The 16,474-nt window shown below is 46.1% G+C and overlaps 1 protein-coding gene across 3 annotated transcripts in view; it reads left to right on the forward strand.

The window, feature by feature from the left end:
- LOC144128633 (cell adhesion molecule Dscam1-like) overlaps positions 1-16,474 on the forward strand; it is a 292,609-nt gene that overhangs the window by 117,069 nt on the left and 159,066 nt on the right. The window lies entirely within an intron of this gene.

Raw genomic sequence — 16,474 nt, forward strand, 5'->3', positions numbered from 1 at the left:
CTCTCGTGTTTTTCTGGGGTTGCTACCGGTGCTGCGGTTGTTTTTCGTTCGGGGCCACGTCTGCCACGGGGTGCGTTAGCGCTGATGCTGAACCCGCGCGCGAACAAATAACACCGTCTTCTTCGCGTTTTGTTTTCGGCACGCAGGGAAGGTTAATAAACGCACGCCTGCCTGCGTTTGCAGCCGCTAGCTAGGCTGCGTTGAATGAACAGTCTGGCGCTTTTTTTCTTCTTATGTGCACTGTAGCGGGAAGGCGGGCCATGCGTTCTTCGTTCTAGAGGAGCGTTCGCTCAGCCGTGTGCGCCGGCGACGATGACGACGACGGCGAAGAGCCAGCCGACAAGCTGTTGCTTCCAACTCTGGATCTTCTTCCGCTTCGATGACTTGAGATTCGGAGCCGTTTAACTTCCTGGACTTGGGAAAGCGTCTCTCCCTTAATTTTTTTACTTTGAGTGTTCGTCAACAACGGTGCGTCGAGAGACACGAGGCTGCAGTGTTCCCGTTTTTGCTTGTCATTACGAAAGAGTTAAGCATGTACAGTACACACATTCGAGACTCGCCTGTCGTGTTCGACATTGATGCTCACAAGTGCGTGAGGGATGGAAGAATGACGACACGGGGGAACACAACGATCTATTTGTACTTGCCTCCGTTTTTACCCAGGTTTGAAAAGATGGTCTTTCGTAAAGTGCGCCTTATGTAGCAAGCAAGGTGACGACAAAACAGGAAGGACTCTCCACTTCGAGATATTTGCAAAAGCCGGCGGCGCTTTTGATATCACATTCAAAGACGCAAACTGAAGCCCGCAGAAGAGAAAAAAAAGAGTTAATTCAGCGCTGAAGTAAATAAGAATTAAGGAAACTCATGTTGCGTTCACGGCAGAAAATTAAAATAGTCAGTAGCGTTTAGACACAAAACATGCAGATTTTGTGCCCTACTTCCGAACGAATGCCATTAGGCGCATATAACTTGTTCGGAGATCTTTTTATCCAAGTTCTTTTACCGCGTGTGTGCTCCACACACGCAGAGAATGTTTTGTTGTCAAGAATATGTCATTCTCAGGCCGCTTTACCCCACGTACGTCTCAAAACATCGTCGTTGTTTTTCGTGACAAGCATGCCAACGCGCGTGCGCCCAAGAAGTGCTAAAAATACAAGAAGATGTGACTACGAAACAAGGGTTGGGCTGACTTCATGTTATGCGAGCCCTTCCTATCCTGTTATACTGACTTCGAGTCGTGCGAGAAAGGGCCAGCCGAACGAAATAAGCGTAGCGACTAATTTTCGACCAATTGCTCCTCGCCCAACGGAAGTTTAAACAGGATATCTTTTTAAGCCCTTAAAGCCCACCGAGTTTCCACTTGCAAGCCCGACGGAACGATTACGTTGGAAACGCACCTTCAAAAAGTGCATAGCGCAGGACTCCGCTCAGGACTCCGCAACACAACTGAACCGAAAACTGACATCAATTTTGCGACTTCCTTCGTGGAAGCCTCAGTATTTCCAAAACTTGCGCCGTACTCCGCCGCCTCCTACATCCTGAAGCTACAAATGCGGCTACCAATAAAACCTTGCAAGCAGTAGCCCATCAATTCACCAGCACCGATCAAGAACTTCTTCACACCCTCCGCTCCCAGTATTTCGGTACTCGACAGCGAATTACCTCAAACATCACTTACACCGGGTATTCACGATCACCGCTATCCTTTTTCCTGTTCAATCATGCTTCAAATTCACGACCACCCTATAGAGCAAAGACCACTCATCCGAGTGCTTGGCCTCTGGGTTCAGCATTATGGCAAGCCCACCTACATCATTGCAAATCTACGCACGTTCGGGCAGAATATCACCCGTATGGTACGACGTGTCGCTGGTCATCGCAAGAGCATGCGCGAGGACACTAACCACCTCGCCACGGTCCTGGCCGGTAGCCGAATTCAATATGGTCTCCCATACTGCAATGTTGATGGCACCGCCAAAATTACGATAGATATCCTTATCCGTACCCTCTTTGAACAGTTCTGAACCTCCGGATGTGTACATCCATAAATAGACGCCTTGCTCTAGGAGCTCACAACACATTTTCGGAAATCCAGGATGATGTTCTTAACTTCCAACGGGCTCGTCTTCTCACCACCCCAGCAGGTAGGGTCATCCAAGAAAAGGCGACCCGCAAGCCATCAAGACACTGGCGCGAACCGCAGTTTCCCCACCACTATCCGCTCCCGTCTTCACACAGACCCTGTCCCTCGTCACATGAGCCACGAGTCACAGGCGTCCCGCTATCAGGCCCGTCTTCGCAGCATACGTTGGCAATACGGCCAAGACACCTCGGATATGTAAGTGGATGTGGCTTCGTACGCAAAACCCCATAGAGACACCTGCGCTGCGGTCAACCACACCAACACCCCCTACCTTGAAGCGTTCTTCGCGGCACCGAACCCGGTTGCCGCAGAAGCGATCGCTATAGCCATCATCATCAAAATGAGCGACACCCAACGCCACGACGTCCTACAGACTGCGAAGCCGCCTGTTGAGCCTTTACGAGTGGACGTGTCCCGCGCACGTCTCTTCGCGTATGGGGCGGCTGTCTCCAACATGATCATGTCATCACCTGGGTCCCAGGACATGCAAATATTGATGACAATATTAAGGCCGATGCCGTAGCTCGAGATTATACCTATCGAGTGGGGCACACTGACTCTACCCGCTACCCGGTCTCGAACAATTTTTGAACCCACCTAGAGACCCACCGCCTATAAGGGGATCTCTACCACCGCCACGTAAGAAACTTTCTCTGGCCGACTCTTACCACCTAAGAGGCATCGAAACACTCGTTTTCCCCAATCTCCGCCACCTACACCACATTCATCCAACATTGCACAGAGATACATGCCCCTGGTGTGGTGGTATTCCTACATTTACGCACATTACTTGGACATGCACAGCTAAACCCAAACATTTAAAGACGCCCAACGCGGCGCTGGAGCAGTGGGAGGTGACGTTGGCCAGCGGCACCCCGGAAGACCAGGAGGCGCAAGTCGCCATCGCCAAAGCTTTGGCGGAAGCTACCGAAGTCCTGAATTGAGGACCCCAGCCACAATCCATTCCGATTTTCTCTTACATAATGAATGTTCATTTTCTCTCTCTTCCATACCCAGTCACTCTGAAAGGATAGGAACGCAGCGTAATTAACTAACATACGATGATAGCCCTTCGTGCTGTATTAATTACCGGTATTGGTGCCACGCTAACTACAATATTAGGACTGGCGGAAGTGCAGAACCGGTGGTGACAGCTCACAATTGGAGCGCCTTGTCTGCAGTACAGCAGGAACACGCGTAAGTGAAGCAAGTGGTTAATAAAACAAACTTTCTCATTGCCTCACGGAATATTAGGCGCCCTCGAGACTCTTTCTCAAAGTATTTAAGCAAATAAGAAATGAAACGACGTGGGCATCACACAGGCGCCTTCGCCAAAGTTCACCCCGAGGAGAAACGCCCCCAGGCGTTGAAAAGCGTAGGTGCGAGCCGCGCTACCACCGGGTGCGGATCGCGTGGGCCTCCGTTTCCCGTTTAGGAATTCAATTACCACCGGCATGCTGCGGCGCACCCAGAAGAATCGTCGTGGCTTGCAGCTGCACCGGAAAAGGCGTCCGTGTTTGCGCGTGCCGCCGAGAGTTTACGGTGAGATGAGGGGTGCAGAGGAGAGGAAGTAAAGAAGAGAGAGCGGGTGTGAATATAACGCTATGTCGCTGCCTTCCTGCAGTCGCTCTGGCGTTCATCCCGTCGTCCTCTCCTCTCGTCTCCAGTGTTTCTCCATCACGGCGGAGACGGCCGAACTGCCGAGGTTCAGAACTCTTCCATATACGGCCGAGGCAATCATGTCGAATGCATGCCTCATACTAAAATATGGCTTGGAAACGACGGCTGCTTCGAAGGGGTCACGTTGCGTTCGCTGGCGCAGGAACGTAGGGTGCGCTGCGGGCCGTAATTATTACTTAAGCGTTCCGCCTACGCCAACATTGGAAGAAAGTGATGAACGACAAAGCGGGTATGGAGAGAGAGAGAGCGAGAGACAGAGACAAGCTGTGAAGAGAAAGATGGGAAGAGCACATGACTTGGCAGCCGGAGCAGCGAACGGGACAGCTGGAGCTCATACGTCTGCATTCATTCACAGGTGCCTACGCAGTTCATCGACAGGCTTCTGACGAAGCGTCGAAGGTGCGGCGACATCGCAGTAAACCATCCTGCATCGCTGTAACCACGTGACTGAGCGTCACCATCGGTTTTGCTCAAAAGGACGAAGCCACCATTCTCGCGATCACTTGGCAGTCGGGGCAGCGAACGGGACAGCTCGAAGCCCATACGTCTGCATTCATTCACAGGTGCCTGCACGGTTCATCGACAGGCTTCTGACGAAGCGTCGAGGATGCGGCTGCACTGGCGACATCGCAGTCAACCATCCTGCATCGCTCTAACCACGTGACTGAGCGTCACCATCGGTTTTGCTAAAAGGACGAAGCCACCATTCTCGCGGTCACTTGGCAGCCGAGGCAGCGAACGGGACAGCTGGAAGGCCATACGTCTGAATTCATTCACAGGTGCCTACACGGTTCATCGACAGGCTTCTGACGAAGCGTCGAGGATGCGGCTGTACTGGCGACATCGCAGTCAACCATCCTGCATCGCTCTAACCACCTGACTGGGGGTCAGCATCGGCTTTGCTCAAAAGGACGAAGCCACCATCCTCGCGGTCACATGGCAGCCGGGGCAGCGAACGGGACAGCTGGAAGGTCATACGTCTGAATTCATTCACAGGTGCCTGCACGGTTCATAGACAGGCTTCTGACAAAGCGTCGAGGATGCGGTTCAAGAAGTATTTTGGTTTTGGGCTAGTTGGTACATAGCTTTTTGAAGATGTCAGGACGGCGCGAAAACAACAAGGATTAAAGAGGCACACGAACACACGAAGAGGCGCCTGTCCTGTTGTGTTCGTGTGCCTCTTTGGTCCTTGTTTTCGCGCCGTCCTGACATCTTCAAAAAGCTCCATATTAGGTCGATAAAATTTGTCCTAGATGTTTTGGTCGCAGCACTTACGCATATAATTAATGTTTTCCTCTTTACGGGAATCTTTCCCGAAACTATGCAGCGCGCCAAAGTAAGAGTTCTTTTTAAATCAGGGAATAAAACTGAGCTCTCGAGCTATCGCCCCCTCTCTCGGTTCTGCCTATCATATCAAAAGGACTAGAAAAAATTATTTGTAAACGTGTCACTGCGTTCTGCGAAAAATATTCCATTATATCACTACAGCAGTTCGGATTCCATAAAGGAATGTCAACTGAGTTGGCTCTGCTCACTCAAAATGAATTGTTATTGAATGATTTTGAGGAGAAGAAATTAACCCTAGGCTTATTTGTGTACTTTTCGAAAGCTTTCGATAGTATTGACCACTCCATATTATTCACTAAATTGCAGCACTATGGATTTCGCGGTGTTCCTCTGACACTTATAAAATCATACTTACAGCATCGGAAACAGAGCGTTGCCATTGGTGAAGAGCTGCAAGGCTTAACCGCGGGTGTCCCGCAAGGTAGTATCTTAGGGCCGGTATTGTTTAACTTATATGCAAACAATATAATCAACATCGGTGACAGCGCACATTTCATAGTTTACACAGATAACACAAGTATATTTCTACAGTCAGACAATGTCGTACAACTTGGGCATTTTAGCCAATAATACGCTCGCTTTGTTGTCTGATTGGAGTGCGACGAACTCGCTAAAAATTAAAACATCAAAAACAAAGGCCGTTTTATTTGAACCATCAAAAAAGCCTGTAAAGTTTGACATAAACTTATATCTTGTAAATGATAGGCTAGACCTTGTCAAAGAGATAAAAACCTTGGGAGTAATATTTAATGAACACCTAACCTAGGATGCTCATGTAGACCGGATAAGTACAAGCCTCGCGAAGACTTGCGGTATACTATCTCGACTACACTATTCCTCTAAGGATTAAAGTTTTATTGTATAACGCCCTATTCTCTCCTCATATAAACTATTGCAGCCTTGTATGGGGCACAACATCCCAAAAGAACTTTCACAAACTATTTCCTATGCAAAAAAAGCGCTATTCGTCACATCGCAAAGGTTTCGTACGTCGCCAACACAAGCGAATTATTTCCACTTCTTGATATTCTTCCTGTCAAGCATATATACGAATTGAACCTTTCGCTAAAATACAAACATAGCTTGAAAACTTCTCTCAACTACTTTCTCACACTGTGCGACCTGACAAAAACATCGCAACTTTCCTACAACATCAGACACAGAAAGAGTTGGACGCTGCCATTTTCTAGAACTAACCAAGGGTGCAAGAGGATAGCAAATCGTCTTCCAAAACTGTTAAATATTTTAAAGGATGTAAATCTAGATATAAAGAATATCTAAAAAAAAACGGGAAAAATATCTCATTTCTAGAACACATCCTGCAACTTAGCCTAGCAATGTAATTAACTTCCGGTCTGAAGACAAACTGTGACGCCGTTGTGCAATACTTCTTTGGCATTCGGTTTAGTTTCTTTCAACGCGGATTTAATAGGCCTTTCATGACAACTACATAGTTCCGGGCGGAAGCGAAGGAAAGGGTCCAACTTTAGTTAAGGAGAGTGCAAAGAGTTACGGAAAGAAAACTGATAGGTGTAGAAGAGACAGGATAGAGTGCAGAGTGGGTCAGGCATCAAACACAGGTAAATTACATATTAGACCAAATTGAGAGGAAGAAATGGACATGTGCAGGGCTTGTAATAAGAAGGAAAGATAACCGATGGTCAATAAGGGTAAGAGACTGGATTTCAGGAGAAGAGAAGCGAACCAGGGGGCGGCAGAAAGTTAGGTGGGCGGATGAGTTTGCGGGTTTAGGATGGCCGCGCAGGTGTCACAAGGCAGTGTTAATTGTAGAGATATGAGAACTGCCTTTGTCCTCAAGTGGGCGTCGTCATGGTGGTGGTGGTGATTATGAAGAAGATGATGATGATGACGATGATGGGTAGTCCGGGTATGAAGGGGAACTCAACGGCGCGCGAATCCTTGGTGCTTTCACTTTCGACATCTAATATTCTTGCCAGATACGGATATTCACCTGACAATTGTCGGCAATTCATCAGATACTGGCACTACTGCTATTCTTCCTGACTTAGTGGAGGGTGTATAGTCTTTACTGTATACTCCTCAGGAGTCTCAACCTTCTGCACTCTAGTAATATGTACTTGTGTTGGTTCGAATAGCAAGGATTGTGTTCAAATTCCAGGTTATATACTAGGTATAAATATGTTTATAATTCATCTTGAAAACAAAATTCAGCGCACATGAACAAAGGACGCAGGAAGAGAAGACACTACAAGCGCTTACAGTGTCTACCATTCCTACTTCCTTAGTCCATGTGATAATAATAATTGGTTTTGGGGGAAAGGAAATGGCGCAGTATCTGTCTCATATCGTTGGACACCTGAACCGCGCCGTAAGGGAAGGGATAAAGGAGGGAGTGAAATAAGAAAGGGAGAGGTGCCGTAGGCGAGGGCTCCGGAATAATTTCGACCACCTGCGCTAACAACGTGCGCTAACAACGTGCGCTGACATCGTACAGCACACGGGCGCCTTGGAGTTTTTCCTCCATAAAAACGCAGCCGCCGCGGTCGGGTTCGAACCCGGGAACTCCGGATCAGTAGTCGAGCGCCCTAACCACTAAGCCACCGCGGCGGGTTAGTCCATGTGCGCTTAATTTCGTTTTCAACATGAACTACATCCGACGAGACCAATTCGATCGTCATTCTTAAGTATAAAGGTACCGAAACCACAAGATATAGCAGGCAAGCATTCATTATCACTCAAGGCAGATGGTTATTTGGTGTGGGCGCAACGCAGGAGTCCTATTCATTGAGGTGCTGCATGTCTTTAAAAGTAACCTTGGCTTTGTTATGGCAGACTGCTGTCAGCAGTCCGGTCATTATAATTAATATTATATTAATTAATAAGCATATAAATATTCATATTAATAAGTAAATGTGACGAAAAGCAAACCAATTATACTTACCGCATAGACAACTGTGATAGAAAATTTGGAGGACGCTTAAGCTTCGTCTTTAAGAGTGAGACGCGACAGCGTGTTGCAACGTTGCCAAGGGGTGTACGGAACGCTATCGCCTGTTCGGCACGACGCGTGACCAGTTGGACAATTTAAGGAAAGGACGCCTGTCTCACATATCTCGGTGGACACCCGAACCGGGCCGTAAGAAAAGAAACATGAAATGAAAATTGGTTTTAAGGAAAAGAACGGACGCCTGTCTCACAATTCTGGCTGGACACCTGTACCGCGCCGTAAGGGAAGGAAAAGGAGGAGGCTGAGAGTGCGAGGAGGAGGATTTTTCGCGGACGGCCAACGCCGCCGACGCCGACACCGGCTTTTCTACGACACGAGCTCCTTAACGCTGTCGCGTTAAAATAAGTTGATAGTCAAAGCGGCTCCTGATCCCTAGCTCATTATGTGTACAAGGGCAGAGGAGCCACTGCAACCATTATTCACTTGAACCCTCAATTTTAACTCCAAATGAAAAACATCGAAGACGACAAACCACAAAAGCCGTGGCTCGAGTGTTCGTTTCGAGCTAATACAAAAAAATTACATTCATTTCATTTAGCCCAAAACACACACCAGACAATAGAAAGGAACACACTGGACGAAACACGGGCGCTACTCACAGTTTATTTATTCACAGAAAGGTGAAAGCATATAAATGTTGGCTGACCTGTGCAGACGCCACCTTACAAGGAATCTTGGAAATGAGCACACATTAACTTATCAAATGAGGTTCAAAATAAACGTTATCTCTCTATCATAGAGAGCAAGGGAAGTGTCACTGACACATTCTTGCCCTTTTTTTCCGGTTAAACAAGCTACCAATGTTTCGCGAGCGGTTTTTTGTCCAGTTCTGCCTAGAATTGTTACGCAAAGAAAACGCGATGTACAATCGGCTCAAGCAATGCATTGGTCCACAATGTGTATACGTTCAATATTAGCAAGATGTTTTGCCTCAGTGATACTCTACTCAAGCAATGCAGCAATCTACAAGGTGTGTGCGTTAATTATTAGCAAGACCTTTTGTGTCCATGATACTTCCCTTGCTGTCTACGATAGAGAGAGAAATTTTCTTTCACACCTCGTCTATTAACTTCCTGTGTGCTCATTTGCAAGATACTTTGTAAGGTGGCGTTTGCGCAGGTCAGCCAACTTATTTAAATATATTAACCTTTCATTAAATAAATCAGTTCTGATTAGCGCCCGTGCTTCGTCCTCTGTGTTCCTTTCTTTTCTCTCGTGTGCGTTTTGGGCGGATTGAAACGAATATAATGGCTAAAAACCACAGTTCCCGTCAGTTAACAAATATGAAAAAAAATTATCTCTCAAGTGCATACGGAGCCCATCGTTTAAGCTGTCTGGGACTGATTGGTATGAGCGCATGGCAGGTTGAAAGCCTGTAGAGCTTGATTCTTTATAAGGGAGCTGAATCTTTCACTATGTTCACCTTTACTAGAGGCGCCTCGAGAGCTCTGCTACTTTGACCCGTAGTTTTCAGAGGACGACATCATTGCGAAGGATGTGCAGGGCGATATAGGTAGACAATTTGTTGCCGTCTGAATGCTGAGGAGTTATACAAAGAAAGCAGCAGATGTATCATGAGACGCAGGCTTCGTGACACTTCATCGAACATTGCATTGCCCGGAGCTGGAACCAGGGCCTGGAATTTTTCTCTTCTCATCTTGACACAAAACATTTTGTAACCAATTACCATATTTTTTGGAGCTCTCTGGAAGCACTAGTAGTAATGTCTGAAGCGAAGATACTCTATTAGTTTCATTTTTGCTCTTCCTTCTCATAGTGTATTCAATTTAATTAAAAACTGATTTATTCGGAAATTACTACTGCTGGATCCATTTGCTGGCTCAAAGCTACGAGAACGTACTATAAACTGAAGAAGACATAGATTTTATTTAGTACTTTTCTTCATATAGAAATAAATGCAGCGAAAACATCAAAAAGCTGCTTCACGAATAGCTTGACGAAGGTTCTTACCCCGTGTTTTGGCAGCTGATGACTGAAGCTTACAATTAAACAAAGCTGCGATTGAAACTGCTAATTAGTGAAAAGCATGCATTAGACATAGTAACTGTATAATACTAAATGCGTGACACTGAAAAGCAGTACTTATGCAGATTAAACGAAACCAACAGACATGTATTCATTCAGGCCAGCACAATAGTGTAATCACCAGTACCATCATGCACATTCAAGTACATGAACGGACAAGTGCACGTGTGGGTATACAGGACTCAAAAATGATTGCTTGCCGCTCTGGATTGTGCGTCATTGTAGTCTGAATTCGGAATAAGTCCATCATTTTGTTCACTCCAGACTGCCTCCTTTTCTTGACTGTAAGAAAAATTTTTCACAAGCAGGTGCTCCCAGTTCAGTGATTTCCGAAACTGCTTTCAAACGGGCTCGCGGGAACTGTGATGAAACCGACTTTCCTGTTCACGCCGCGTTTGGAAGGCGTCTTAGGCAACTGTGAGCAACAAATGTGGCATCCACATCAATTTCGTGGCGGGCGGCTCGAAATGCGGCGCCGTAGTTTCGACTCTACTCACACGCCTGTTACAACAAACAACCACAGCTCACGCAATGTTCCACTCCCGCTCCCGAAAACATAGCTCACCCACCAACCAATCAGCGGATTGCGTGAGCAGCATATTACAGGCACGCACGACTTGCACAGAAGACAACTGTAGGCAGCCTACCGCAACTTCAGCGCAAAAATTGTACGTCGCTTTGTTTTTTACTGGTTCATGTAATACAGTTGAATGCAATCTATATTCTTTTTTTGTCAGTATTGACATAACACTCGAAATATGTCAGCTACTCCAGGCTTTTCGATGTAATAAGATCATAAGAATTCAGGAATAGATAAATGCGGTACTTCGAGATGCAGTGATAAAAAGGGATGCCTATCGGAGCAGTTGTTACCGCCTTGTTTTCTGCAACGTTCCGTAAAAAGAAGAGTATTTGTGTAGAAATGTTCGACATCGATGACGTAACAGGAGGCACCCTGCAGATTTGATGAACATTCTTCAAGAACCAACCTGAAGCAAGGACAGAAAGAGAAAGAAGTTAATCTCGGGGTGTACTGCCATTGGCTACTCTGCGCTGGGGGAAAGAGAAGTGTGGATATGAAAGGAAAATATAAAAAAGGTGGATTGGGTAAACGGTAACTACATAGGGCAAGAACATCTATGCTATAAAGGCCCAATCTGCCGCACAAGTACTACGCCCACAGAAATCGAGTAGGGGATTTGCCTTCCTTCAGGGCTGTCATCGTGGCCCCTTGCTGGCTGTTTTCTTCTCCGTCAAAGGGCGATGATTGTGGAGGTCTAAAGCAAAGGACATTCAGAAAGCAGGTATTCTGTTGCCTCACCGCAGCCAAGCTGCCCCAATCAGGCCCGTCGGCCATGCCAGTGAGGAAAGAAACTCCAGTTAATGGAAGCAACACCGAGGCACCATTGGCAATTAAAGTTGTTTTATCTGTTTTTGAGAGACCAGAGAAACGAGGCGTTGTTGTAAAGCTGGATTGAGCACAATGCAGCAAACTAGGCCTGCCGCTCAAGTAGGCACGAAGATGCAAGAACCAGAATAGCATGGCTTCTAAAGGTACCTTTCCTGTTTTACATATCCCGCGTTGTTTTTACAGTAATGGGCAGGTATTGCATAAATTTTGGGATCTTTTAAGCTGTTATTGTCTTTCATTGCGGTTTCAGTTGGGTAGAAACGAAAAAGGCGCACACTGCATGCACACTTCACTGAGCGGGGGCCCGTTTATTCGCTTACAACTGCGTTGAACAGAGATCAGAATTTTTCTCAACACGCCTTAGTATACCTGCCGCATCTTCAGATGAGAAGTCGGCCAAGCTCGCCCGGAATGGGCCAGCCTCACTTCTCTGCTGCACGGATTTGTTTAAACTTTATACACTCTATCAGAGCCCACCACAAAAATCATTTTCGGTGTTTCTAGGACTAGTTCTAGGAAAGATTGCAGACATTTAGTAATATCTTCAAACAGCGTGAAATATTTTTTGCAATAAAAATATGACACACAGAAAGACAAGACGACAAGACGTGCGCAGCTATCAACTAAACTATTAAAAAGTTGGCACCTCCAAATATAAGACAGGTCAGCGCATGCGTAGCAGATACTCTCACAGCATGCGCAAAAACGTGCATCACCACAATACTCTAAAATAAAGATAAAAAAAGATGCCATAAAGACCAAGTAGTAATATAATCAACAATTCTGTATCTCATATCACAATATTTTCTGTCTGGGATTACTTAATTGAATGTTTTCTTGGGCTGCCCAGTACTAACACATGCCTTTCGGGTGTGTGTCGCCGTAGCCTGCAATAGACAATTTTAGCAAAGCATGTACCGCAGCCCATCACTGCGCACGCTCTCATCGGTACCGGCGCGCAAGGCGCTTGCGCTGTTGACGAGAACGGGGCGCCTTTTGGCGTCCTCAGGGCGATCTAAGAATGCGCAGTGGTGACTCGCAGTACACGGTAAGCTTTAGCGGTATACGCACAATGCTAAAGGTATCTAATGTCAACGACTGTAATAATCGCTTGTACGCAGAACGAAGAGCCCATGTGCCGCAGCATTCAACAACGAGTTCCACGTTTTGTAGCACTCCCTGAGTTAAAGGGAAGCTGAAACGGTTTTAAAATTGCATGAAACGCTGTGGTTCGGAAGAAAGGACTTTGAAAATCATGTGTGTAAATTTTTTCTCGATTCTGTTCGCATTAATGAGCCGCAACCGCTGGTTAAAAACCCGGCGCCGACACGCCCTCTTCGCCTCCGGAAGCGCCGAATGGGGGAGGGAACTGGCGGAAGTGACGCCATTCACGGGTTGTCTGCCGGCCGTCCTGCTTTGCTTGCTGCTTTTCGGCCGGCGCTTTGGTGAACGACGGATGCATAATTTGCAAAACGCAGTTCTCAAGCCAGCTGAAGAAACGCGCTACGCAGCAACACAGTCGGTGCTGGCCGGATATCCCCGTAGATGACGTCACGACGATGCCGGCCATTCGCGGCATTCGCTCGGCGCCCTGTGACGCTGGTGCCCGTTTTCTTCCAATAAACAGCTTTTTGCGTTTATTTCCGCCCTTTTCGAATGCGATATTTTTTTTCAGCGGACTAAAAACTATAATATGCCGCATGGAACTCAATTTTTTCGAAAATTGCTTCAGCTTCCCTTTAAGCTCAAATAGAAGAAGGCGCACTCGGCGCGTCATTATAGACCTGCTTTTCGGCTTTTTTTATCGCAGAGCATAACAAGGCAATATATATATATATATATATATATATATATATATATATATATATATATATATATATATATATATATATATATATATTCAAAGTTGAAAACGCTTCATTTAGCCATAGATTTATTTTGAGTCGACGTTTCGGACAGAGCCTGTCCTTTCTATATATATATATATATATATATATATATCCACTGCGGAATTTCAGCGGAAAGTTTGTCCGACTGAACGTTTGCACTCTCAGCGTGGGTTTCACACTGCGTGAGCACCAGCCGGCGCACTGAGTCGGCGCGCAGCGTTGATTCAGCACGACTGCTAATTACGCTTTGCGAAATATCGAAAGTTGCCACGAGCTGCTTCTTTCAAACATGAAACCCCTCGCTCGCTACTAGGGAAGCTTTTTGCCAATATAGCGAGAACGAAGGCCACCTGTCACAGAGAGAGAGAAAAAAAAAGAAAACTTGTTTCATTTTCTTTCTTTCTGTATTTATCTTCGCTATTCAACTAAAGCCCCTAGTAAGCCCCAGACCGGTTTAGTAAGAAGCCAGTCACGAAAGAGCAAGAGGTTTTTTTCTTTTTTCGCCGAGAAAAGGTCCCCGTAATATTGCTTACATTTTTGTGCAGATTAAACATGTGAAAGAAGAGAAATCAGTGGGATTCAGCCGCCGCACACCCAAGTTCTCTGCGAGCGCCGAAATTGATTTTTCGATCCCGGCCGCAAATTAATGCTGGCGTATAAGTCGCCATATGGCATTAGCATTAGAAACAAAGTCGTTCTTGAAAACTGTCCGCACCATCTGAGTGTAGCGCCCCCAAACATGCACATGCCTCGGGGAAATGAGATTTAGCAGATGGAGGAAGGAAGAAAAAAACGCTTCTTAAGCAGTTTCTGAAGTGCTCTTATTGGAACATTAATTCTCGGGGAATAAAATAAAGCGTGCTTGAGAAGTCTGTTGAGAGAAAAAAAAAAGAAAATCAGCTAAAGATAGCGATATTAAAGCCCAAAATACGATTCGCCGGAAATTAAAGAGTGAATCTTTGCTTTGGCCTCGAGACGGATAGGGGCTAAGATATTTTAATAGTGCAAGCTCTGGTGCGTGGGATACGACACGTGGAGCGGGGTTTAAAATACGGTAAAAAAAGACAGATAGCACGAAGTTTGAGGATATTAACATGGCCGCGTTGTCATATCCGCCCTAAGCTTTCCATCTGCCGCGTTTTTTCTGTGGAAGTGGGATACCAGTAATGGTCTCATATTAGGCAACTTGATATCCGCGCTGCATGCCTGCTTTTCTTCTTGTGAACAGTCTTGGTTATACGTGTTCTTGGTTATACGTGTTTCGAAGGCTTTTAATTATAGCAGTGGAAGATTGTTTTAATTCAAGTTCGTCTGTTCCACGACGGAGACAACCTCAACGTTACTTAGAATGGTGACTTGGAAACACCGCAAGAAGAAACGTTCTTGAACAATTTTTATGCCCTGTGTTCCATGTTTCTTCGTATTGAGCCATTTCCAAGCATGTACTTGTACCAGCATGACCAACTGGCAGTTCTTCATAGTCCTTAATTACATCAATATGAATCCGCCCAAAGTATTTCTCGGAATTCACGACCGATAATCGTTATCAAAAATTCCACTGGTGCACTTAAGTCTGCTTAGGTGCAATAACGCGAAACCATTTCTCTTACTGTGGGACCTTCCTCCCTAATACACATCCGCCATCTCGCTTCCGTAATCTAGACTACGCGCCTACGCGCGCGCCATCTGCTCGACCAGCACGGTACAACGAGAATGGGGGTTTCAGTGGGTGACTCATGATGGCGCTACGACTGCACTTTCATTGAGTTCCTGCGGAGCAACGTTGCTACAGTAGGTTCGTGCGGACACGCCCTATCCACAACTTCCGTCCATATCGCCTGTCCACAGCTTCCCGGTGACGACACTCATTAGCCAACTTCGGATTAAAACGTTGCTAAATGCTAGGTGTGTCGTACAGCGTCCAGTCAAGCAAAACAAAAGTAAAATGACAAAACTAAGCAAGAATAGCTACACATTTCAACGATTTTAGAAGGTCTGGTTACTATTCTGGCGCCGTCCAACGGCGATGGCGTCCATCATGGAAATACAGAGAGTTCCGGGTAACTTTGATGGCGGTGGGGGCGGAGGAGTGGATTGATGTCATTTTCGTAGCGTCGACCTGAAGGCGAGAGGGGCTGCATGCATATCTAGCGGTCACGTCAGATGTCACCGTCAAGAGATAGTGTTGCTCGTGCTCCCGATGCTTCTTTGGCAATGAGAAAAACAGCAATTTTCTCGAATTTTTAAGATGTACGGCCAAGTTTAAGCCTAAAAGAAAACGCCTCATTCTTCAATGGGGCACCCGTAAATCAACACGGAGGTACACGAACGAGATGCCAAATGTAGAGCTAACTACCGCTCAGGAAGAAATGAGCGAATAGGTTGGCTTTCTATATTGTGAGTCGCTTGCAAATAGAGCACAATGAGGTTGCACTCGTGCTGTTGAGACATTCATGGCGCCCTGCAAAAAAGACACAGCTGCTTTTTCTTAAAAACGGCAATTATGCCAGATTTAGCTATTGTACACGTGAATAAAGAATTTTAACTCCTCAGTTATCGGTATAAGTGCATAGCTCACGTTTGCGCAAAGCAAAAAAAAAACGAACTCACTTCAGAATTTTCAGCAACATGTGACTGGATTCATATGCGTGATCAATCACTGCATCTTGTTTGCAAAGCTGAGAGAGTATATGTTTTTAAAAAAATAATTCAGCAAGGAAACACCTCTTCAAAAATGGCTGAATATAAAAGCGTCATTAGTGCCGGCGTTTTCCTCTCAGGATCAGTGGCTCTGAGGATCCTTACTTGATCGAGGAGCGAAAACTGTTACTGTTCCTAGGTGGTAAAACTGATTCTGAACCCTGCTCTATGGCACGCTTCGCAGTCCACGTGTTCCTTTGATCTGGAAAATTTTGTTATGCCGAAGCGCTGCAGTTTGTATTTAAGCAGATTGTTCGAAGTCTGGGGCC

The sequence above is a fragment of the Amblyomma americanum genome, chromosome 4 (assembly GCF_052857255.1).
Source record: "Amblyomma americanum isolate KBUSLIRL-KWMA chromosome 4, ASM5285725v1, whole genome shotgun sequence".
In the NCBI taxonomy this organism is placed as follows: Eukaryota; Metazoa; Arthropoda; class Arachnida; order Ixodida; family Ixodidae; genus Amblyomma; species Amblyomma americanum.